Below are 26569 nucleotides of genomic sequence, written 5' to 3'. Positions count from 1 at the left end.
TTCATATGGGCCTGATCATATTTTGATAGATTGGTCTAATTTGAATCGCAAAAAGTAAGACTGATTAGCCCTAACTAATTGTTGGTCGGACTAGTTCTTAAGGCGTAGTCTTAAAGGGGTCATGAATTCCACTTTTCCTTGAACTTTGACATATAAGAGGTCATCATACTAAAAGAATATCCTGTAAGTTTCAGAATGGAAAACCTCCATGTCCAAAAATAGCTTTTATTGTTACTAAGCCCAGAGAACGACTCGTTGTGGAATGTGCCTCTGTAGACCACCTCTGCAGAAGAAAATCAACGCCTACATCATCATTGCATCTTTGGCCCCGCCCACCGGCGTGTTAGTGAGATGACGAGCAGAGAAGAGCAATACAGGATGGACTACAAATAACATTACCTTCAAAAGGATCCTAATAATAAGAATGTGGTTATTTATTTTCAACAATGTGAATGTCTCAGTTGAGCATTACTTATTTGTATTTGGTACACACTTAAAAAATGCTGGGTTAAAAACAATCCAAGTTGGGTTGAAAATGGACTAACCCAGCAATTGAGTTGTTTTAACCCAGTGAATGGGTCTTTTTATCCAAGCGGTTGGGTTAAACGTTTGCTTAAATCAACCCAATCGTTGGGTTAAAACAGCCCAACATGAGTTTTGGCGTGCATATGGTACGCAGTTCCCTTTCGAAAGGGAACTCGCGCTGCGTCAGCTTCGACGCTACGGGGAACGCCTCCAGCGTGACTGGTGCCTGAAATCACATTGAATCACGTCAATCCTATTGACCGGCGACAGCCTATGATGTCATCAAGGTGCGACCAGGAAGTAAATAAGGGAGCCTTGCCAACATGACAGTATCTTTTCGTCTTCAGGGACTGTTTTTGCCTGTCTTCACGTGAAACGTCTACAAAGAGGATAGCAATGAAGTGTGCTGAGAAGCAACGCCACTTCTGCAGGTGTGTTTTGAATGTGTACCAGGTAGCTTTCGCTTTGGATACACACACACTTTGCTTTTACTGTCTGGGAGAAGAGCATGCACGAGAGGTTTGCGAACCTCTTGTGGAAAGTTTTGCGAGCGTTTTCCTCTGGAACGCTCTGCTCTCGTCTGGACCTCTTCTCGAGGGGAGAGGTTTTCAGCATCTGGGAACGACCCTGCTCGAGCTGAGGCTGAGCGGCGTCTAAACATAAGCATGTGGTTCCTAGATGGATCTGGCTCGTCGCTTGGAGACAGACGGGGTTCTCGAGGACGATCAAGATCGCGAGAGGTGGACTTCGGAGGAGGAAAAATAGGATTTATATGTCTCCTCCTCGTCTGCTGCTCTTCCACGCGAGCAGAGGATGGGTGAGTCAGTTTAAGATGCTGAAGCTTCTCAAACCATCCTGTCCCATGTACGGGGAGTTGCTGGAGGTCATGGAATGCGCGGCGGGTAGACTGCAGCTGCCTTGGCGGCGCGTAGGAGAGAGGCTGAGCGTCCAAACAGTTCGGACGATCGTTTTCTCTCCGCCCATGACCTCCCAACTCCTGGGAGTCTTCCATTCCTTCCAGATCTCCGTCTGCAGATCTCGAGGGGATGGAAGAAACCATACTCGGCCCCGCATTTGTCGACATCATCTAGCGAAGTTTCGCTGATGTCGGGGGCTAGGCTGAGTATGTGTCGGTGCCGCCCGTGGACGAGATGTTATTTTTATCTCGCCTCTGGGCGGCCGGCGGCACTGAGAGCTCCCACCCTGCCGGTCTCTGATTGACACGGCGTACATGTCAATGGGTCACGCTGCAGCGGCTTCGCACACCACAGCGGTGTTGCAGGCTTACTAGGCGGACCTGTCGAGGGACCTCGATCAGGGGGAGGGACCCCCTGAGGCGGTAGTCGAGTCGCGCCGGACCGCGGTTTTTCTCTCTCCGGGCCACCGTACAGTATAGCGCCGATGGTGGCGACGGTGGCCACGGAGAGACATCTGTGGTTTAACCATTTGGGCATCGGGGAGAAAAATAAGTCCTTTCTCCTTGATGCCCCGGTTTCGCCATCTGAACTTTTCGGCACCTCCGTGGAGGTGGAGATGGAAAAGTTCGGAGAGGTGGAGGCGCGCTCGGCGGCATTCAGAACATGCATCCCGCTGAGGTCCGGAACCGCGGACAGGCAGTCGGGTGTCCCCGGCCCGTCCCAGTCTGAGGGCTGGAGACGGGAATAGCGAGCCAGCGTCGCCTCTCGAGCGCCCCCCGCGGAGGACTGGGGTGCAGGGGAGGCGGGACACCCGCAACAGGAAGAGGAAGGAAGCCGGGGCTGGTAACCGAAACCAGCGCAGGCAGCGGACTCCACCCCCCAAGGAGCGCGGAGATGAACGCTGCCTTTTTCCCTTCCTCTGGTTTTTCCCCCGGGCGCTTTACATCAGGCCGGTGGACCTCTGATGAGCAGAAAATGTGAGAAAAAGTTCTGCCGGCCCGCCTGGCTTGGTTGTGAGAGCGCCCCCCTCAGGATGGCGGGCGGATACTAGCCTATGGCTGGCTGGAAGCACCGCTGGGAGCGATTGGTGAGTCCCCTCGCTGAGGGTGAAACATTTTCAAAACTATGTTTTTCAGAACTCTTATACCTTCGCTCGCCTGAGAGGTTTTCTGGGGAAATTTGGATCGCCGCTGGATCTTCGCAGGGCCTGCAGCTCCCCGTGAGTAAGCTAAGAACGATCTTCTTTGCAACATTATGATGGTTGTGTGTGAATACTTCACTTTCTGCTAGAGAGTTTGCTGCCTCTCCGTGCTATATTTTCCCAATTGTTTGGGTAACTGAATCGCGCTCTCGCCTGAGGGCTTGTAGTGTAAGGGGCGAGCTGTGTTTTTCCTAGCGTAAAGTGAAAAGTAGCTGAAGACCGGGTACGCGCTAATGCACGAGCTGTAGTGAGATCTGCGCCCAGCTCTGCGGGGCTTTGGGAAAGGGGTTTTTGGGGCCTCATTGTGTAATATTAGAGGTGATAATATTTCTTTCCCGGGCCCTGAGTAGATCTAGTGCGGACCTATGTCGCACCACTTGGCCTAGGCTTTGTCAAGGATGGGCGCGTCCCCTTTTAATAAAGATGTTCGCCCCTGGCCTGTCTTTTTAATTAAGAACATGGTCTTGTTTATGCATCCTTGTTTCAGCCTCCTCTGTTACAGAGTCGTCCGGCCAAGGCCCGCCCCCTTCTCTGCGTTCTGGGGTCACGTGTAATGCAGACGAGGATGTTGCAGGAGACAGCGACTTTGCCAGTGGTCGTGGGGTGGAATTAAGCGTCTTTCGCCGGTTTGCGACTAGACTTTATCTGCTGTTTCCGCATTTCGGAGCTTGGTGGCCGCCATCTAATGGCGGCCCCCGGCCTCTTCCTGGAGGATGGTACGGCCGGTGGATTTCACATTTCTGTGATATTGTTCCCTTGCTTTATGTCTCTGCTTCACCTCCTTTAGGGCCCGGGTCGAGCAGAACATCGGATAATCCTTCTGTCTGTACGGTTCTGGTCGGATGCTCCCCTGAGGCCCGAGCATTGCCAATGGCTGACGCCCTCGCAATCAAGGTTGGCCGCTGCATGGAAAGAAAGACAGCCGCCCCGATGCAGGTGACGTAAGTTGTACTCCCCTCGCTTTAGAGGGTCTTTGCTGAGCACTTCTGCTGAGTACACTGCTGTTGGCAATGTGATTAGGTCCATGTTTGTAGGCACTGCCCAAGAGACTGCGCCGTCATGGGGGCCCTAGGACATGGCGAAGCAGGTTGTCCCTAGCTGCCTCTGGGATGGAGCCAGCCCCAGGTGCGGGCATAGGAGCCAGCTGGCTCTGAGTGGCCAGCTTGGACGGTCTGGGCAGTTGGACTTCAGGACAGGTAGTAGGCGTTAACCGGCCTCCTTGCAGGAAAGTCCCGACACTATGGCCCACGAGTGGGTCTCGGAGGCTCTTCTCCACTGGTGTCGACGTCAGCAGTGACCCGTCATTGGCCCTGGGGATGAGTCCCCAGGTGTTAACTGGATTTCCAGGCCTTCGTCAGCAGCAGACAGCTGCCGTCAGCCCAGGTAGCAGCAGCCAGCCTTCTTAAAGTCTCGGCAGGATCCTTGGAATCTGCAGACCCCCTATTCGGGGGGGTAGGTCCTGCCAGGCCTCCCTGAGGGGTAGGCTCCCAGTCTGGGTTACCTTCGCTCAGGAGTTAGGCCCTGTCTGGCCTCCCTGAGAGCCTGCTGTGGTCAGCAGGCACTGCTTGGTCTCCCCTGAGGGGGCACCATAGGCATTAAGTCCCTCGACGGCTGGTACGAGCTGCTAAATAGGTGGTAGGCGCTACTGGGCCTCCCTATGGGCCTGCTGTGGGGTAAGCAGGCCCACTTGACCTCCTCTGCGGATGGCGTTCCTGGGCCCCAGTCACTGGATGGCTAGCACGAGTGTTAGTAGGTAGTAGGCCTCATCCGGCCTCCCTGAGTGACCTCCCTGGAGGCAAACTCCCGGTTCCCAGCCACTGTGGCGGTGAGCATGAAGTGCTATGAGTAGCACCTTCTGCTATCAGGTGGTAGGCATGGTGGCCTCCCTGACGATGAGCTCACGGTTCCCGGTCGCTGTGGTAATGAGCATGGAGCGCTATGGATAAGCACATTCTGCCGTTGGTTGGTAGGCTCTGTGGCCTCCCTGACGACGAGCTCTCGGTTCCCGGTCGCCGTAGCAATGAGCATGGAATGCTACGAGTAGCATGTCCTGCTATCAGTTGGTAGGCACTGTTGCCTCCCTGAGGGCGAGCTCCCGGCTTCCGGTCGACTATGGCAATGAGCGCGAAGTGCTTCGAGTAGCATGCTCCGCTATCAGGTTGGTAGGCATTATGGCCTCCCTGAGAGCAAGCTCCCGGTTCCCAGTCACTGTGGCAATGAGCGTGATGTGCTATGAGTAGCACGTTTTGCTTTCAGTTGGTAGGCACGGTTGCCTCCCTGAAAGAGAGCTCCCGATTCTCAGGCGCTGAGACAACTGGCGAAACAAAACGCTAGGCGTGGCGTGCTCTGCTATCAGGTGGTGGGCATTGTTGCCTCCCTGAAAACGAGCCCCTGTTTCTCAGGCGCGAGAGTGAGACGGTTAGCGAAGCACGACGGACGGCATGCTCTGCTACCAGGTGGAGGCATTGCGCCTCCCTGGAATCGTTCCCCGGTCCCCAGTTTCGGTAACGGATCATAGCATGGGCTGCTATCAGGCAAAGCTGCACGGGCTTCCCTGAGGGGATTCGCTTTGGAGTAGTAGGCCCACGTGGCCTCCTCTGAGGGCACGCTCTGGTCTCGTGGTTCCTGGATAAGTCCAGTCAATGAGCAGAGGCCGGCTCCCCGGCCGCTGTGGTGTGCGTAAAGTGCTTTAAGTGGCACTTTTTGCTATCAGGTGGTAGGCATGGTACCTCCCTGAAAGCGAGCTCCCGGTCCCCAGCCGCTGTGGTGAGCTTGAAGCGCTATGAGTAGCACATTCAGTTTGGCTGTGAGTGCCCGATGTCTTGCAGTTGGTAGGCCCGCTTGGCCTCCCTGATTAAGCGAGTCCCTGGTCTTCCCAGCTACCTCGAGGGCTAGCACGACTGCGATCAGGTATCAGGCCCGTTTGGCCTTCCTGAGGACGAGCGCTGCTTTGGATGCGCGAGCGGTCTATCAGGTTACCAGGTGGAGGCCTCTCTCGGCCTCCCTGGGGGACGAGTTCCCTAGGCGGGAACACACAACTGGCTTTTTTGCTGACAGCTAGTGGCTACCCGCTATCAGGCGCCGGCCTCTGGCCGTTTGCGAGACCTGAAGGCGGTGTTCTTACCCTAGCACGACGAAGTGTCACTGCGGCTATGTGGTCCCGACAGGACGGGACCTTCATAGTAGGCCTACGGCATGGTTGCCTACCGGGCAGGCTTATGAGCTCCTCTCAAACGAGGGTCTATTGTGAGCTTACAGCCTCCTGGGGCTGATCTATTGGTGGTAGGTCCCGAGGGGCCCTCCCGATATATTCAGCCTATAAGGCCTTTGGCCTCCTAAGCACGTTTTAAAAGTAAGTGCTTGGTAGATCCGAGGATCGAGCGGCTTGACTCCCCTCGCTAGCAAGGGTTTGAAAGCACTTCGCTGAGCGCTGCTCTCCGGGATAACCCGTCTCTGAGGTCCGGCTAGTCGGTGACGCTGCCCTTTCTTGCAGCACCCTAGCGGGATGTCTCTTCGGAGGCGAGTACCAGAGGCTCTGTACTGTACAGACAGGGTTGACCGTATTACGTGTCCCATACTAGACTGGGTCACCTGGTCAGGTCTCCCTGGTGGCATTCGGTGATAATCTCCCGAATAGTGACTGGCACAGGGTTCCCTCGTAGTTCCCTTGCCACGCTCCCTTAAAGGAACCCCTTCTGAGTCGAATGGGTTGGTTCCAGGCCTTCGAACAAGGCCTGGGAAGGAACTCATGTGTGTGAAGGTTTCCTTCTCAGGCGATAAGCTTGGGCTTTGACCGTAGGGGGCGCTGTCACTGACAGCCTAACGTGACCAGAAGGGGAGTGGTTCAGGCATTTCAGCAAGATTTGCTTGTCTTGACAGTTGTCACTGCCAGTGGGCATGCACTCCCGTCGGCATGGCGGCGTTGGTATATCGTTCCCCGTAGCGTTGAAGCTGACGCAGCGCGAGTTCCCTTTCGAAAGGGAACGTCTCAGGTTACGAATGTAACCATTGTTCCCTGAGAACAGGGAACGAGACGCTGCGTCGCTGTGCCATGCCGCAGGGCCTGCCTGCCGAAAAACAGTCCCTTCAGACGAGTAGATACTGTCATGTTGGCAAGGCTCCCTTATATACTTCCTGGTCGCACCTTGATGACATCATAGGCTGTCGCCGGTCAATAGGATTGACGTGATTCAATGTGATTTCAGGCACCAGTCACGCTGGAGGCGTTCCCCGTAGCGTCGAAGCTGACGCAGCGTCTCGTTCCCTGTTCTCAGGGAACAATGGTTACATTCGTAACCTGAGACGTTTTTTGTGTGCATATGATACGCACTTTATGGCGTATTATACGCACAAATCCACCACCCCCCACCCCCATCCTACCAAAGAGCATATACACGCGAAAAACTGCGTAGCATATGCACACTTAAACTCATTTTGGCGTATTCATTCCTCGACATTGCACACTCGTACTATTGATACGCATTCTTATGTGATCGTGTTGGTAATTGTAATGCCTGATCTGTCAAGTCAAGTCAAGTCAAGTCAACTTTATTTATATAGCGCTTTTAACAATGCAGATTGTTTCAAAGCAGCTTTACAGTGTTAAACAGGAAAATAATGCAGCATAATTTTATTCAGCTGTCCAGCCATTCTGGAGAAAACGGTTACGTCATCAGTTCATTTCAATTATCATACAGTGACAGTGTGGGCTTTAGATCAGTAATTAGATCAGTAATTTAGTTTATATGGTTAATTTAGTTTAATAATTAGATTTATTTGGATATTTAGTTTAAAAATTTAGAAAAATTTAGTGTCCCCAACTGAGCACGCCAAGCCAGAGGCAACAGTGGCAAGGAAACCAAAACCCCATCAGGTGAAAAATAAACCTTGGGAGAAACCAGGCTCAGTCGGGGTGCCAGTTCTCCTCTGGCCAATAAACAAGCAGTGTATGATTATTATTCCGGAAACGTTACAGGTCAGAGGTCATAATAGATCGGAATATTCGAAGGATCGGAGGCAACACACCGGAGACATTGAGGCTGACATAGCGATTTAAGTATTATTAAATTGTAAGATTCGAACAATCGGTGTCATCACGCTTAAGATGGGTTTATTGAGGATGACATATCAATTTAAGTATTAGTAAATTGTAATATTCGAACAATCGGGGTCATCACGCCGGAGACGGGTTTATTGAGGATGCCGTGTCAACGATGCAATTTCAGGGGAGTGTAATTGACACGGTCTCTGCAGACACTTCAGGGTCATGTGTTGGTCATGTCTGGGCGCAGGTCCATCATCTGATCTGGATACGGCCCGGATCCGGCTGACTGCAGTAAACCTCGGGATAAAACAGAGAGACTATTATTAGCATAGATGCCATTCTTCTGATGATGTAACGAGTACATCAGGTGTTATGGGAAGTGTTCCCGGTTCCGGCTGACCTAGTTAATGCAGCCTAACAATCATTTCATAGAAAAAGTGTTTTATGTATATGCCATAGTAAAGAGATGTGTTTTTAGTCTAGATTTAAACTGACAGAGTGTGTCTGCTTCCCGTACAATGTTAGGAAGACTGTTCCAGAGTTTAGGTGCTAAATAGGAAAAGGATCGACCGCCTGCAGTTGATTTGGATATTCTCGGTATTATCAACTGGCCAGAATTTTGAGACCGCAGTAGACGTGATGGAGTATAATATGTTAAGAGCTCGCTCAAGTATTGGGTAGCTAAACCATTTAGTGCTTTGTAAGTAAAAAGCAAGATTTTAAAATGTATGCAATGTTTAATAGGGAGCCAGTGCCGTGTTGACAGAACTGGGCTAATATGGTCATACTTCCTGGTTCTAGTAAGAACTCGAGCTGCTGCCTTTTGGACCAGCTGGAGTTTATTTATTAAGCGAGCAGGGCAACCACCCAGTAGAGCATTACAATAATCTAACCTTGAGGTCATGAACGCATGAACTAACTGTTCAGCATTTTGCATTGAGAGCATGTGCCGTAATTTAGATATATTTTTAAGATGGTAGAATGCAGTTTTACAGATGCTAGAAATGTGGCTTTCAAACGAAAGATTGGTATCAAAGAGCACACCCAGGTTCCTTACTGACGACGAGGACTTGACAGAGCAGCCATCAATTGTTAGACAGTATTCTAGGTTACTACTTGTGGAGCTTTTTTGTCCAATAATTAAAAATTCATTTTTTTTTCTGAATTGAGTTGCAGGAAATTACTGGTCATCCAATGTTTTATATCAGCTATGCATTCCTTCAATCTTGTGAATTGGTAAGTTTCTTCAGGGCGTGAAGAAATATAGAGCTGAGTATCGTCAGCATAACAATGAAAACTAACGCCATGCTTCCTAATGATATCTCCCAGTGGTAGCATGTACAGGGTGAAGAGCAGCGGTCCTAGCACTGAGCCCTGCGGTACTCCATACTGAACTTGTGATCGGTGTGACATCTCTTCATTTACTGCTACAAACTGATAACGGTCACATAGGTATGATTTAAACCATGACAAAGCAATTCCACTAATACCTACATAATTTTCGAGTCTATTCAAAAGAATGTTGTGGTCGATAGTATCAAATGCAGCGCTAAGATTGAGTAACACTAATAGAGAGATACAGCCACGATCAGATGATAAGAGTAAATCATGTGTAACTCTGATGAGAGCAGTCTCAGTACTATGATACGGTCTAAATCCTGACTGGAAATCCTCACAGATACCATTTCTTTCTAAAAAAGGAACATAATGGTGAAGACACTGCCTTTTCAAGTATTTTTGACAGAAAGGGTAGATTTAAAATTGGTCTATAATTTACTAATTCTGTAGGATCAAGTTGCGTTTTTTTAATAAGTGGTTTAATAATAGCCAACTTAAAAGTTTTCGTTACATATCCTAATGACAAAGATGAATTAATGATATTAAGAAGAGGATCTATGACCTCTGGTAGCATCTCTTTTAATAGCCTAGTCGGTATAGGGTCGAGCATACATGTTGTTGATTTTGATGATTTAACGAGTTTAGCCAATTCTTCTTCTCCTATAGCAGTGAATGAGTGTAATTTTTACTCAGTGACGCTACAATGCTCTGTCTGATGTGATACTGTAGTAGACGGCTGCATGGTTAAAAGTTTCTTCCTAATATTATCAATCTTACATGTAAAGAAGTTCATAAAGTCATCACTGCTGTGCTGTTTACAAACATCAGAAGTTGAAGCTTTATTTTTGGTTAATTTAGCCACTGTATCGAATAAATACCTAGGGTTGTGTTTGTTTTCTTCCAAGAGAGTCGAGAAATAAGCAGATCTAGCAGTTCCCCTTCAAGGGAACTCGAACTGCGTCATCGTGATGACACTTTGGGGAACGCCCCTCGCGTTAAGCGTCTGAAGAAACAGTAAAATCAGCCCAATCCGATTGGTGTTGCGTGATGACGTAGTATGTGACGGCATACCCGGAAGATACAAAGAGACGTCTGAACGCAACAGAGATAGCTTTTTTGCTCTTCAGCGTTAGCGCTCTGTGTTACCAGTCTGAGAGTATTTGGTGTTGTTATCTACCAACGTTGTTTTCACAAGCATACAGGGCTCGCGAATTCCATGGCCGGTCCCGTGCTGTTGAGGCAGCACGGTTGATCTTTCATGGACTCGCAGATGGGTCTGTCAGGGGAACTTGAGAGTGCTTATGCATCTTCTCCTTCCCGGTGACAGCTCCATTGTTCTCTTCCCCCGGGGTGGAGGACCCGATGCTGATTCTGAGGAATTAGATGGGCTCCGTATCGAGGCTCGCCTTTCCTAATGCAGATTCAACCTCGAGTTGCCGAGGCGGCGCGCAGGTTTGGGTCTGTTATTAAAGTGATACAACGTGACACGGTGAGAAGGGATACTGTGGGTGCGAGGCATGCAGTCAGCTCCTGAGGGGGCGGGCTGTTTTCATTCGGAAATATCTCGACGCGTACTGCCGTGCGCCTTCGGGTGTTTCAGCCTCGCGCCCGTTTGGCTTTTTTCTCGAGGGATGAAAGCCAGTTGTATTATAATGGCTTGAACCGCGTTGCTGAGGCAACGTGTGGTTTACGAGCCGTATATAATACAATTAAGCAGTATTGTCTGATAATTGTGGCTGCGTTTTATTCTGAGGAATTAAATGAAATATGATCTGACTTTGAGGAGTTAGATATTCAGCCTATTATTCAGACCATGTTCACCGTATTTGTGAAATGTGATACTGTTTGGCTTTCTTCTCGAGGGAGGAAGGCCAATTGTATTATAACTGCTTGAGCCGCGTTGCTGAGGCAACGTGTGATTTTCGAGCCGTATATAATATAATCGAACAGTATTCGCTTTCACCTTACTATGGCTGCATTTAATTCCGAGGAATTAAATTAAAATATTATCTGACTATGAGGAGTTAGATGTATTTTTTACTCAGCCTATCATTCAGACCAGGTTGCACGGTTTGGGTGATTATGATGACATTTAATTCTGAGGAATTGAGTGTCATGTTATCTGACTTTGTTAAGTTAGATACTTAATCAGTCTGTCGCCCAAGCGTGTCTGACTTGAGCTGCTCCCTTAGATGAGGCCCCTGCTGGCCGGCCCCCTCTCCCGGGTAGGAGCGATCGAGGTCACCTCCCCTGTGGAGCTTTTGGGAATCGATGTTGTGCTCCCGCCGTCTAGTACGTTTCGGGCCACATCGTTTCTCAGCGCACGCGCGCTGCACCAGCCGCCTCTAGCAAAGACCTGCGGCGGTCCAGCAAACGCGTGCGCACACCGAAAATCTTCCTCGATTTCGCCCTGCCGGTTAGCCGCTTCAGGGGGTCGGGGAGGAGGCTCGGTTGACACCCGAGGCCGGCCTCGAGAGGCTGGTTCCCTTAGCAGATTATCTCGGCGCATGGTTATACCGCCGAATATATCTGCATGGGCCCTGCGTACTGTAGAACGGGGTTACAGGCCGCAGTTCAGTTCCCTCCCCCGAAGTCTAACGGGGTGGTCTGGATTGTGGTCGGCCCAGAGCAGGTGCGGGTAATGGAACAGGAAGTACACTCCCTGTCGGTTAAGGAGCCTTTGAACGTATTCCTCCGCCAGTCAGGGAGTCCGGGTCCTACAGCCGGTACTTCATAGTTCCTAAGAAGGATGGCCAGTTGCGTCCAACTTTAGATCGGAGGTACTTGGATCGTTCTCCGAGGAGATTCAGATTCAAGATGCTTGAGCGTCGTGGTTCAGATCCAGTCTGAGGACTGGTCTGTCACGGTGGATCTAAAGAGGACACATACTTCCATGTTCCATCCTTCTGTGTCACGGGGGATTCCTGAGGTTCGCTTTCGGGGGCGAAGCGAATCATTATCAGGTTCCTCCATTCGGGCATCACTGTAGAGCAGTTTAGGACTGCTGGGACTTGCGGCAGCTGCGTCCAACATAATTTCTCTTGGCCTGCTGCACGAGACCCCTACAGTGGTGGCTGGGAACCAGGGAGGTTTTCCTTGAGGGGAAGACCATTCTGTATGATCAGGGTAACGCGCAGATGCCTTCGTTCCCTCGTCATATGGAAGAGACCTTGGTTCCTGTCCTGGGGGCCAGTGCTGGGAGCTTCATGTTGCCGGGAAACCGTTTCAACAGACGCATCCCTCACTGGTTGGGACACGGTCATGGAAGGCCGCTTTTTCAGAGGTCTGTGGGAGACCCGGCATTCTTCCTGGCACATCTACTGCCTGGAAATGCTGGCGGTCTACGAAGCTCTGAGGAGCTTCCTCCCGGACCTCCGCGGCCACCATGTCCTGATGCGGAAGTGAACCAGGGGGCTTTCCTTGAGGGGAAATTCATTCTGTATGATCAGGGTAACGCGCAGATGCCTTCGTTCCCTCGTCATATGGAAGAGACCTGGGTTCCTGTCCCGGGGGCCAGTGCTGGGAGCATCATGTTGCCGGGAAACCGTTTCAACAGACGCATCCCTCACTGGTTGTGACACGGTCATGGAAGGCCGCTTTTTCAGAGGTCTGTGGGAGACCCGGCATTCTTCCTGGCACATCAACTGCCTGGGAATGCTGGCGGTCTACTAAGCTCTGAGGAGCTTCCTCCCGGACCTCCGCGGCCACCATGTCCTGATGCGTAAGTGAACCCGGGGGCTTTCCTTGAGGGGAAATTCATTCTGTATGATCAGGGTAACGCGCAGATGCCTTCGTTCCCTTGTCATATGGAAGAGACCTTGGTTCCTGTCCCGGGGGCCAGTGCTGGGAGCATCATGTTGTCAGGAAACCGTTTCAACAGACGCATCCCTCACTGGTTGGGACACGGTCATGGAAGGCCGCTTTTTCAGAGGTCTGTGGGAGACCCGGCATTTTTCCTGGCACATCAACTGCCTGGAAATGCTGGTGGTCTACAAAGCTCTGAGGAGCTTTCTCCCGGACCTCCGCGGCCACCATGTCCTGATACGATCCGACAATATGTCGGCAGTATCGTATCTAAACCACCAGGGGGGCCTGAGGTCGCGCCCTCTTTGCAGACTGGCGCATCAGGTTCTCCTGTGGTCCCAGGGGAGGTTGTCATCCCTCAGGGCGATGTACATCCCCGGGGACCAAAACTAGGGAGCAGACATCCTGTCATGGCAGGGGCTGAGGCCCGGGGAATGGCGACTCCACCCCGAGGTGGTGGAGGCTATGTGCGAGCGGTTGGGCCCGGTGGAAGTGGATCTATTTGCATCTCAAGAGACGTCCCACTGCCCGCTGTGGTTCTCCCTCACTCATCCGGCCCTGCTGGGGCTGGATGCCATGGCACAGATGTGGCCGAGGCTACGTCTGTACGCTTTTCCCCCGATCACTCTGCTCCCGGGAGTACTGGAGCGTGTCCGCCGGGAGGGCATCAGCCTTCTCTTAGTAGCACCCCGGTGGCCCACTTTAGTATGGTTCTCCGACATCATCTACCTGCGGGACGGTCCCCCATGGCAGGTCTCTCTGAGGAGGGACCTGCTATCTCAGGCCGAGGGCACGATTTAAGCCTACCCCCGGCCAGAGGTGTGGGGTCTCTGGGTCTGGCCCTTGAGGGGGCCCAGTACCTAGTAGAGGGCCTGTCGGCGGGTGTCGTAGAGACCCTACTCAGCTCCAGAGCTCCGTCCAGCAGGAGGTTGTACAGCCTGAAGTGGAAGGTTTTCCACTTGGCGTAGAGAGCGGGAGGTGAACCCAGTTATCTGCCCGGTGGCTTCAGTGCTGGAGTTCCGTCAAGACCGCTTCTCCGCCGGTCTTTCCCCGTCCACACTTAAGGCGTATGTGGCTGCCATTTGGGCTTTCCACGCACCTCTAAGTGATGGGCCGTTGGGAAGGCACTATCTGGTTGCACGATTCCTCCGTGGGGCTCGGAGGATGAGGCCTGCGGCTCATTCCAGGGTCCCAACCTGGGACCTGGCGGTGGTGCTCGAGGGTTTGGCTGAGGCCCCCTTTGAGCCGCCGGAGTCGGCTGAGGCGAGAATACTGACCTTCAAGGTGGCTTTTTTCCTTGCCATCACTTCTCTGAGGAGAGTGGGGGACCTCCAGGCCTTGGCTATCACGCCGACTTGCCTGGAGTTTGCCCCTGGCATGGTAAAGGCCATCTTGCATCCCAGTCAGGGCTACGTGCCCAAGGTGCCATCTATTGTGGCACGGTCAGTGGTTCTCCAGGCTTTTCATCCTCCACCTCACGTGACGGCGGAAGAGAGCAGACTTCACCTCCTCTGCCCCGTGCGGGCATTGAGGATTTACTTGGAGAAGTCTGCTCAGTGGAGAAAGTCAGACCAGCTGTTGGTGTGTTTTGGTTCACCCAAGAAAGGGCTGCCTGCGTCAAAGCAGACGATCAGTAACTGGATTGTCCAGGCTATAGCCATGGCTTATCGGGTGCGCAACTTGCCTTCACCTTTAGCCGTGAGGGCCCATTCTACCAGGAGCATGTCCTCCTCGGTGGCCCTCCTTTCTGGAGCCTCTATGCAAAAGATCTGCAAGGCGGCTGGGAGGCCACCCCTCACACCTTCATTCGTTATTATAGTCTGCATCTCCCTGAGACGCCTGGCGCGAGAGTGCTCGCCCCCTAGTTGTGCCTGGTTTCCAGCTTCACACTGGGGTGGGTATGATTGGTGTGGGATAGTTGGTACTCGTTCCCCAAAGTGTCATCACGATGACGCAGTTCGAGTTCCCTCGAAGGGGAACGTCTCGGGTTATGACTTTAACCCTTGTTCCCCGAGAAGGGAACGAGACACTGCGTCTCGTGTCCACCCAATCATCAGAGCGCTCGCTTCATCGCAAAGAAGCTATCTCTGTTGTGTTCAGACGTCTCTTTTTTATCTTCCGGGTATGCCGTCACATACTACGTCATCACGCAACACCAATCGGATTTGGCTGATTCTACTGTTTCTTCAGACGCTTAACGCGAGGGGCGTTCCCCAAAGTGTCATCACGATGACGCAGTGTCTCGTTCCCTTCTCGGGGAACAAGGGTTATAGTCATATAGGCCTTTCTGTATGCGATCATGTGCTCTTTCCACGAATTACGAAAGACTTCTAGTTTTGTTTTCTTCCAGCTGCGCTCCATTTTTCTGGCTGCTGTTTTAATGGCCTGAGTGTGCTCATTGTACCACGGCGTTGGACTATTTTCTTTAATCTTCTTTAAGCGCAGGGGAGCAACTGTGTCTAAAGTACTGGAAAAGAGAGAGTCAATAGTTTATGTTGCAACATCGAGTTCGTATAAGCTATCTGGGATGCTGAGGAGATGATACTGATGAGGAAGATTATTTAAAAAGCAATCTTTAGTGGCGGCAGTGATTGTCCTGCCATTTTTGAAGCGAGGGGATGGCTTTGCAGCCTTAGCTAAATTAAGTATACATGATACTAGGTAATTGTCATGATCCCAGCCTGTGTTTCCCTGTCTTGTGAGGACTTTTGTTATTTCCTGTCTTGTGTCATGTTTTGTAGTTTTTCATGTTGATTAGTTCTCCCAGGTGTTTCCAATTTAGCCACTCCCTCTTGTTATCTTGTTAAGCTAGTCTTCCCTTTGTATATATAGTGCTTGTGTCTTACTGGTGTGGGTTGTTGTACATGTTATGGTTGCTTCTAGTTCGTGTGTCCTAATGGTCTTTGTTCCTTTGTTTCTTTATTCCTGGAGTTATTTTGTTCAATGTGTTATTTTACTAAAAACCTGCATTTAGATCCTCGCCTTCGCATGCTTTCTCCAGCACGTGACAGTAATGATCTGAGATGTCATTGCTCTGCTGCAGAATTTCAATGGTGTCAACATTTATTCCATGTGACAATATTAGGTCTAAAGTATGATTATGGCGATGAGTGGGTCCTGAAATCCAGTAGAGTTTAGAATGTCTGTAAATGCTAATCCCAATGCGTCTTTTTCGTTGTTTACATGGATATTAAAATTACCAACAATTAGTACTTTATCTACGGCCAGTACTAACTCTGATAGAAAATCAGCAAATTCTTTGATAAAGTCTGTATTATGCCCTGGTGTCCTGTATACAGTAGCTAACACAAATGTTAAACGTTTATCATGTACACTACATAACGTTACATAAAGCACCAAAACTTTGAAGGAATTGTATTTGAAACTAGACTTCTGAGTAATACTGAAGATATTATTATAAATTACAGCAACCCCTCCCCCTTTACCTTTCAGACGCGGCTCATGTTTATAACAATAATCTTGGGGGGTGGACTCATTTAAAGTAATGTAGTCGTCAGGTTTTAGCCAGCTTTCTGTCAAACACAGCACATCTAGATTATTATCTGTGACCATTGATTCCTGTTATGTAGTGATTCATGTACAGTCAGATGTTCTTTGTCTATCTGTGAGTAAATCAAATCAGTGACTAAACGGTCAACTTCACATTGTTTCTCTTATTGGATGAAAATAATCTTTTTTTTTTTTTAAACTGTAAATAAATTATATATAGAAAGCGATCAAAGATAGCTCCCTTTGCAGTCGCTCTTTATCAGAGTTCTGGACTCACTGCAAAACTCCCATAATAATCAATTAATCTCTTATTTACATTGTATTTGCACTGTTAGTTATGATGAAAGTATTTCGTTAGTGTCCAGAAATTAAGTTGCAATGACGAGATCACTGCATTCATGCGCTCAACATGTATGTGATCGGCTACAATGCTCATCACAGCAACCTTTCATGTAGCTGTAGTATTGTATTGTAGTATTGATAGTAAAATCGTGCTAAAAGTTCCCCTTCAAGGGAACTCGAGCTGCGTCACCGCTTTGGGAATGCCTCTGCGTGATTGCGTCGTGAAGCACGTATGTCATCAGTCCAATAGAGAGACGGAACGTCATAGGCGGGTGACGTCATAGACCCGGAAGCTATAAAGCACACCGGCAAACACACGCCGTCAGCTTCTGTTGCCTTCAGCAAGCGTTCTGTGTTTCTGTCCATGTGATTTGTGTTGTGTCTGAGTTCAGACTGTTCTTGTTGTTTGCACTCACTCCGCACATTATATTAGAGAGAAAATGACGAGCGAACAGCGTTTCAGACAGTGTGTTCCTCCCTGCTCTCGCTACATCACGAGCGGGGATACACACTTGATGTGCGTTGTTTGTTTGGGTGAGCAGCACGCGCAGTCGGCACTCAAGGGTGCCGGCTGCGAGCATTGTGAGGCGCTGCCTCTTCGCGTGCTGCGATCCCGCCGGGCGCTCTTTGAGGAGGGCGTCCCGGCTAGTGCTCCCCACGGCACGGGTCCCGCTGCTGCTGAGGCTCAGCGGCGACTCATGTCGTGGGGTTCGCAAAAGGATCTGACGGAGGGGATGGAGACGGGCCCCGCCCTATCTCTTCCTTCACCCGCCAGATCCAGCGCTGCTTCTCTGGGTTCGGGAGCCCGCTCTGCGGCTTCTCCCGCCCGGGGAGCGGCCGCGATACTGCAGCTATCTAGGAGGTTGATGTCTGTAGCATCGATGCAGGGGGTGGAGACTCGTCACTTCAGTCCCCTGCAAGTGATGAGCTCATGGAGGTGCTGAGCAGAGCGGTGGCCAGTTTACACATTGACTGGCCACATGAACATCATGAGCGAGCTGCCGTAAAAAGCAGACTCGACGAGCGCTTTCTCCCCGCGCGCTCTGTTCAGCCTCCTCGAAGGAGTCATCTTTTGTGGGCAAAGCATACTCGGCAGCAGGTCAAGCCGCCGCGTGTCTGCACACAATGTCTATTGTGCAGGCATATCAGGCTGATCTGCTAAGGGTCCTGGGGGAAAGCCACGAGATCGGAGTCGATACAATTAATGAACTTCGATCGACTGCCGATCTCGCTCTCCGTGCCACCAAGGAGACGTCCCGATGCGTCGGCCGTTCTATGGCAGCCCTGGTGGCCACGGAGAGGCATTTCTGGCTGAATCTTACGGACATCAAGGAAAGGGACAAAAGCTTTTTGCTTGATGCGCCGCTGTCTCCGGAGGGCCTGTTCGGTGCCGCTGTCACCACGGTTACCGACAGGTTCCTGGAGGCGAAAAAACAGGCAGCGGCACTCAAGAAGTTCCTTCCCCGTGAGCCCCAGGTCTCGTCTGCTGCTGGGCGGGAGCAGCAGATGCCGAGTACGAGCTCCTCACACAGGGCGCAGCAGAGAGTGAGTGTCGCCACTCGTACACCCCCGCAGAAAGGGTAGTCGGGTGCGCGGCGCTCACAGGCGCAGCCTTCTAACCCCAGGGCTGATCTGAGGACAGTCATTGTGGCGAGGAAGGCTGCGTCAAAGAAGTCCTGACGCCTCTGGGCCCAGGACAGTGAGGGTGATCCCCTCCGCGGGCGCACGGTGCTTACCGCTGTACACGGTACCCGTGTGTCCGCGGTACCCTCACGGGGTCAGTCCGCCAACCCCGCCCGAGTGCCGGGGCGCGGAGGGGCCCCGCGGGTCATCCGAGGATGGCCCGCACCCTCTTCGGAGGAGAATTATGCCATCGAGTCAGTCGTTCCCTGCCGGTTCGCCGCTTCAGGGCGCTGCACTCGCGGTGCAGAGTACATCAGAGACCAGCCTCGAGAGGTACGCGATTCAGTTCTGATGCCATCCCCCCAGGTTCAACGGGGTCCTCTCCACTGTGGTGGACCCGGTGCAGGCTCTGGTGATGACTCCGGAAGTACAGACTCTGCTGCAAAAGGGGGCTATAGAGAGGGTTCCCCCCCGGACAGGGAGTCAGGCTTTTACAGCCGGTACTTCATAGTGCCAAAGAAGGATGGTGGGCTGCGCCCCATCTTGGATCTTCGCGTCCTGAACCGAGCCGTGGCAAAGCTCAAGTTCAGGATGCTGACACTCAAACAGATCGTGTCTCAGATCAGGTCCGAGGACTGGTTTGTCACGATAGATCTCAAAGATGCATATTTCCATATCTCCATCCTTCCGCAGCACAGGAAGTTCCTGAGGTTCGCTTTCAGGGGAGAAGCGTACCAATATCGAGTGCTTCCTTTCGGTCTAGCCCTTTCACCCCGCACGTTCACAAAGTGTGTGGACGCTGCTCTGGTCCCCTTGCGTTTGCAGGGGATCCGCATTCTTAATTACATCGACGACTGGCTGATACTAGCTCAGTCAGCGCGTCTTGCGGTTCAGCATCGAGATGTTGTTCTCGCACATATGAGGAGGCTGGGGCTGAGGCTCAACTCCAAGAAGAGTGTTCTTTCTCCTGTGCAGAAGATCACTTATCTCGGCGTGAGTTGGGATTCGGTCGCTATGCAGGCTCGTCTGTCGGAGCCTCGCGTGGGGTCGATCCTCTCAGCCGTAAAAGGGGTGAAGCTAGACCAGCCGCTCACTGTGAAGCAGTTTCAGAGACTGTTGGGTCTGATGGCAGCCGCGTCCAACGTTATTCCTTCGGGCCTGCTGTTCATGAGGCCGCTACAGTGGTGGCTGAAGACCAGGGGTTTCTCCCCGAGGGGGAACCCCTTTCGCGTAATCAAGGCGACGCGGCGGTGTCTCCGCACCTTGGTTATGTGGAAGGACCCCAGGTTCCTGACCCAGGGCCCGTCGCTGGGGGCACCGTGTCAGCGTACTTCTCTGACCACGTATGCCTCCCTGACGGGCTGGGGGGCGACCATGAGTGGTCGCTCGGCCCAGGGTCTGTGGCAGGAGCACCAGCGTTTGTGGCATATAAATTGCCAAGAAATGTTGGCGGTGTTTCAGGCTCTGAAGCACTTCCTGCCGCATCTCAGGGGCCATCATGTGCTTGTTCGCACAGACAGCACATCGGTCGTCTCCTACATCAACCATCAGGGGGGTTTGAGGTCCCGTCGCTTATACAAGCTGGCGCGCCTTATCCTCCTCTGGGCTCAGGGAAAATTGCTGTCAATCAGGGCTATGTACATTCCTGGGCGGTTGAACGTGGAAGCAGACATCCTGTCGAGGCAGGGGCCAAGGCCCGGGGAGTGGAGACTCCACACCGATGTGGTGGAGCTCCTTTGGGAGAAGTTTGGCAGGGCCCAAGTGGACCTGTTCGCCACTCACGAGAACTCTCATTGTCATCTGTGGTTCTCCCTGTCGCCTCCAGCTCCTCTCGGACTGGATGCGATGGTACAGGAGTGGCCGAGGCTGCCCCTGTACGCTTTCCCCCCGATCGCTCTGCTTCCGGGAGTTCTAGAGAGAGTGCGCCGGGACGGGGCCCGTCTTCTTCTAGTAGCCCCGTTCTGGCCGGGCCGGGTATGGTTCTCGGATCTGGTGTCTCTCCTCGACGGCTCTCCCCTGGAGATTCCGTTCAGGAGGGCGGAGTTTTTGTTCACCCCCGCCCGGAGTTGTGGAAACTGTGGGCTTGGCCTCTGAGGGGGCCCAGCTCATAAGTTCCGGTCTCTCGACTGAGGTTGTTGAGACCATTCTACACTCCAGAGCTCCTTTTACGAGGAAACTTTACTATCTAAAGTGGAGACTCTTCACCCTATGGTGTCGAGATCGCCTGCGGGATCCAGTTAACTGCCCTGCGAGCGTGGTGCTGGAGTTCCTGCAGGAGAGATTTTCTGCTGGGTTAGCCCCCTCCACACTAAAGGTGTACGTGGCGGCCATAGCAGCTTACCACACTCCTTTGAGTGGAGTTTCATTAGGGCGACACCCGCTAGTAACCCGTTTCCTCCGTGGAACCTTGAGACTGAGACCTGTGACGCGCACCAGGGTGCCGGCCTGGGACTTATCTATCGTCCTTCAAGGCCTTTCCGAGGCTCCCTTCGAGCCGCTTGAGGAAGTTTCTGAGAAGTTTCTCACTTTCAAAACTATTTTTCTTCTTGCTATTTCTTCTCTTAAAAGAATTGGGGACTTGCAAGCCCTCTCTGTTGCACCCTCGTGCTTGGAGTTTGCCCCGGGTATGGCTAAGGCCTTTCTCTCTCCGAAGCCCGGGTATATTCCTAAGGTCCTCACTAATCCTGTGAGACCTATTGTGCTCCAGGCCTTCTGTCCTCCCCCCTTTACGACGTCAGACCAGGAAAAGTTAAATCTGCTTTGTCCCGTTCGCGCTTTAGACGCCTATGTCCACAGAGCTGCCCTGTGGAGGAAAACTGATCAGTTATTTGTTTGCTACGGACCTCCATCCCGTGGGGGTCCGGTGTCAAAGCAGAGGATGAGCAAGTGGGTAGTCGAGGCTATCTCACTGGCTTATGTGGCGGCCGGACAGCCCTCTCCTTTGGCTGTTCGGTCCCACTCCACTAGGAGTATGGCTGTTTCTCAAGCTCTCTTGGCAGGGGCCTCCCTGCAGGAGGTGTGTGATGCGGCGGGGTGGTCCTCGCCGCATACTTTTGTCAGGTTCTATGAACTAGATATTTCTGCTACTCCGGGGTCTCGGGTGCTCGCCTCGTAGCTGTTACAGGCGGGCATCCAGACTCGCATGGGGACGTGGGTATTCTCGTTCCCAAAGCGGTGACGCAGCTCGAGTTCCCTTGAAGGGGAACGTCTCGGTTACGACTGTAACCTTAGTTCCCTGATAGGGAACGAGACGCTGCGTCACCCGGCCATACTCCTCGCATGCCCGCAAGCGCCTTGTTTCAGGCCTTCTTCAGAAGCTAACGGCGTGTGTTTGCCGGTGTGCTTTATAGCTTCCGGGTCTATGACGTCACCCGCCTATGACGTTCCGTCACTCTATTGGACTGATGACATACGTGCTTCAAGACGCAATCACGCAGAGGCGTTCCCAAAGCGGTGACGCAGCGTCTCGTTCCCTATCAGGGAACTAAGGTTACAGTCGTAACCGAGACGTTTTCGAGAGAGTTCCACATGTAATACTTAGCTATTTTATAAGCAAAGATGGTAGCCAGTCACAACTGTGGGTGTTTACACTGAAGTCTCACAGCAAACACAACCCTTAAAGCAGCGTTCAATTCAGAGGCCTAAAATCAGGGTTGGAAAAATGCCTTTTATTTCTAAATTATGACAATTTTTGATGTAAAAATCATACGGACAAGTGCACCACAGGAAACATTATAAAACATTAAAACAATGCAGTTCATGACCCCTTTAACTGGGTGGCTGTTTGTGCAACAGGGCCCATATGGTTCTGAAAAACTTTCATTTTCAAGTTTAATTTTAATGACTGTCATTTGGTGTAACCATGAAGTCATAACATATTATCCTTACACCTTGAATACAAAGTCAAATATATATATATTACATTTTCTTATTTTAACATTAGATTTAAGACTTAAGATTGTAATACATGATATAGAATGTAGCACATAAGCAGTCATGCAAAAGCCTCAATATAAACAGCGCCAAGGTGATGAAGTTGACAAGGTGATGAATTTGGGACTAAAAGTAAACCAGCAGTAAAGCAGTTGGACGACCCACTGGACTAAGACTTTAAATTACAGTTTTTGGACCTCAACATCAGCTGCTGGATATAGAAATGTGGATATGCCAGAAGTAAGAAGAATGACTTCAGCGCACTATATGTTCAAGTACAGGAGGGGTTGTCAAAGTAACGCGCTTATATTAATTCGGTGCACATTCAGAGAGAGAGAGAGAAACTTGAAATTCTCAATACACACAAACACCAAATTAATCACCTCGATCTTGCTTTGATTAGTACCCTGTAATTAAGATGTCAGAGCTGAAGTGTTTGAGAAAACTATGATTGATGTCTACACACAAGTGAGTTTTCTACATCTCAAAATATTTCATCTGCTCACTTCAGTTTGCTCTGCATTTTGAAAATTGATGTCCATGAGGGTGGAATATCTAAGCCATATATGCACAGAAGAGAAAATTACATCTCCTTATGTGAGTCACTCTTAATATACAGAATCTGTGTGATTTACTTGGCAGTATTGGCAATATCCAGCAACCCTTTTTCTCTTTTATCGCATGTTTGCGCCAAGTTAAAGTACACTGTCATCAACATCATCCCCTTCGTCATTAATGTCATCTCAGCTATGTGTGCAAGAAATCTGCGTGTCTCTGAGGCATATTACATGAGTAAATCAAAAAGCCAGTGACAGCTAGTAGTCAGGCATCATCTGAAAACAACCAATACACATGCCATATTAAACTACATTGGCTTCAGGATTAGTTACTAAACAACCGTGTTCAGGGAAACACATTTTCAGATGCTGTCAGAAAGTTCATTACTCCCTGTTGTTGACTGCACCCAGAGGCACTTTTAAAAGGCTATGTATAAAACACTCAGAAAGCCTTAGTTACACCTCTGCCTCACTGGACTCCTAAAATAAGAGGCTTTGGAGCAAATTGCCAGACATTGACTTACTACAGCCATAATCCCATAGCGAGAGCATTTGGGTTTTAGTCATATACGGGACATTATGTCACACTGTGGTTCAAAATATAGTCAGTCCAGGTTTAAAGGTAGAAGGATGATTTGCACATTTGAAAAATGCAATCATTAGCAGGTTCAGACAGAAAGTCTGCTTTTTTTTTTTTTTAGCATTTTCTGTGCTGAATCGGCAGAATGGATTTAGGGTGCTTTCACACTTGGTTCGATTGCCTGGACCGAACCCGAGTTCGATTGCTTCCCCCTCCCCCTGCCCCCGCTGGACTGTGTTCATATTATATTATTTGGGTCCGAACCGGGGTGCGTTTGTGTCATCAAAGCAGTAGCTGTTTACCCGGTTGCTTAGTAACGACAGCGAGCGTGAAGGCGGCAAAATGCATAGCGTTGCTCACCTCACTTTTATATTTTTGTTTTTTAACCGTTGTTTTTTTTTTCTAAAGCTTCAGTACGTAATGCCACTTGCGTCTATCTGCTCCAAAGAACGCTGAAGACGAGCAGAAATGAGATGTACAGCTCTCTGCTTGCAGTATGTCAGTCACGCTCGCCAGGAAAATGAGTGAAACACACAAACACAAATTTTTATCAAATCATACGTCATTAATAGCGGTTCACTTCCGCGATTTAGTGCGATTGCGTTCACATCAGCATCGAACCGTATCGGAGTTCACATGAACTTGACCTCAGACCACCCTTTTTAAGCGGACTATGGTACGGTTCGCGGGTGCAAACCTGAGTTCGGGAGACCGTGTTCACATCATCCAAACGTACCGAACTCTGACGTCAATTGAACCCGGGTGCGCACCAAAACTGCTAGTGTGAAAGCACCCTTAGCTTCACTAATCAAATTAATTAAAATATATAGGCTAAAAGGATAGTTCACCGCAAATAAAAAAAAATTGTTCTCATTTACTATACTAACCTATACTAATGTGTTTTATTTTGTAGTCATGGTTCCTTTGTTTCCTGGTATATCATGTTGATTCCCTTGCCCTCATGGGATCTTGTCATGTGCTTCCCTTGGTTCATGCAGCGATGCGCAGACCGATCGGTGGCTGACTTGAAGCAGTGCATGCCGGTTAGAAATTTTGTCCGACTTGAGACAGCGCAGACGATTGTTCCACGATTGGCCGGATTCACTGCTTGACAGCGATCCCATGTGTTTCGTGTTTATTCTAAAACCTTCAGTTCCACTTATGCTCACAAATCAGTTTTTTTACAACGGTGAAATCCTTTTCCTGTAGTCGCAATTTTATATTGTCATGTTTATCAAAATAAAACTGATGTCGAACACATCTCATGTGTCTTTAGGCTTGTTCGTCTTAAAGCAGCGATCGGTCTGTGCATCGCTGCTTCAAGTCAAACAAGCCTATTTTCTGATTGGTTGTTCAGATCATGTGTTTCTCAGTTATGTTTTGTCATTGGTTCATTGTTTGATTGTTCTAAGGTGTTCCTTGTTAGGCATAAGTCTCTATATATTTAAACCCTCATGTTTGCCTTGTCTGGATGTCCTGTTCCATGTTTCCATGTGCCAGGGGTGTTCATAGTCAAGTTTTGTTCATGGTTTGTTTTAAGTTTTGGATTTAGTTTTTACTTTGCTTCATGTTTTTGGATCTTTGGACATTGTGAATAAACTGCACTTGGGTTCTCTTCACCATCGTCTTTGTCTGCTCTATGTCAGCTACGTTACAGAAGCAGTGTTTTTATTGTTAACGAAAACTAAAATGAGTAAAAATATTTTCGTTATTTGAAATAAAGATGAAATAAAAAGTAGAAATGTTGCAGTTGAACAGTTCCAGTATAAAATGACCAAAAATGAAGCTTATGCGCAAGTTCTGGCAGGAAGATTCAATGTTACGTCACTTATCACATTCAGACCTATCCAATCAAGTCATAATTCTCAGAGTATAAAAGATCGGTAATTAACACGTCTGAGTTCACAGATGCTGACGCCAGCATTGCCTCCATCCTCCCCACCACCACCAGGTCGGTCCCTGTCTATACCTCCCGGGGGTCGGCTGCTCCCCTGCCTTCATCTTCAGGCAGGAAATGCAGAGTCCGTTACCCTCGTGACGAGCGCTACGGACGGGGCCTACGCCAAAGAACCTCTAATTTAATACTTGCTGGTCTGCTAATAAACTTGTGGTGTTATCATACTTTATCTGGTCTCCCGAGTCTTCCTGGTAGAACTAAACTGAAATTTATATATAAATATTATTTGCAAATAGTTTACTTCACTTTTACCGTTCTTATTTCTTTCCTTAAATCCCTTTTAATCCTTTAATAATTTAATTCCTTTAAATAAACCAATAAGACCAATACCCCATACCAATACCCCATGTCTAAGACATGGTTACAACCTTGTGCCACAGTGGTTAATAGTTCACTAGGGAGGAAGATTAGCATTAAATAATGACATCAATTTCCATCTGTTTCTCAACCTAATCTATCATCCGACTTCAGAAGACTTCAGTCATAGCAGTTGTACATAAGTATAATAGAAGAACAGTCATAAACCACTTTCACTTTTTTGCTTTTAGTCCTTTTTGTATGGTGACCCAGTAGTGCACAACACAACGAAATTTAAAAAGCATACATAAGTTCACAACACAACAAAAAAAATCCACAAAACAACTAAATCAAGCCACAACACAACGAAAAAGCCACAACACAACGAAATCAAGCCACAACACAATGAAAAAGCCATAACACAACGAAATAGCCACATCTCAACGGAAATGCTCCTGACCACTAGGGGACTCTCGGAGTGCGGTAAAGTTAGTTCCCGTTCAGTCGGTCACGTTCGACATACGTCGGAACTGACCTACGAATTGGGATCTGATCTCAGAGACCAATCTACTTCGAGTGTATTAAAAACGAGCCAATGGAGATTGGTATGTGATCCACGCATTCCATGCTCCGCCCCGCGGTGTGGGTATAAATAAGGAAGTGGAATGCTTGATCATTGCTTTCTACTTCGGAGCCGAACAGCGAATGTTTTCCTGTTTCTACGAAGAGTGTTTCAAGAGTCTCGTGAGAGGAACGACTGCTTCCAGTGCGGGTGTGACGGCGCGTCTCAGCGGGTGGCCACTTCAACGGAGATCAAGTGTTGGTTCGCCGGGCGTTTCCATTTTGAGTGCACACACAGGCTTGCACCTTTGTACTGTGTGGTGCCGCGGTCATCTCCCTGAGTGCTTCAGCACGTAAAAGAGCAGTTTCCTTTCTAAAAG

At 49.9% G+C, this 26569-nt stretch overlaps 1 protein-coding gene across 1 annotated transcript in view; it reads left to right on the top strand.

Annotated features, from left to right (window-relative positions):
* The window catches only part of LOC307133404 (zona pellucida sperm-binding protein 1-like), a 596987-nt gene that overhangs the window by 332264 nt on the left and 238154 nt on the right, over nt 1–26569 (top strand). The window lies entirely within an intron of this gene.

The sequence above is a fragment of the Gobio gobio genome (genome assembly GCF_949357685.1).
Source record: "Gobio gobio genome assembly, chromosome: 11".
NCBI classification, from domain to species: Eukaryota; Metazoa; Chordata; class Actinopteri; order Cypriniformes; family Gobionidae; genus Gobio; species Gobio gobio.
The sequence above is the reverse complement of the archived record's forward strand: the minus strand, read 5'-3'. Positions and strand labels throughout refer to the sequence as shown.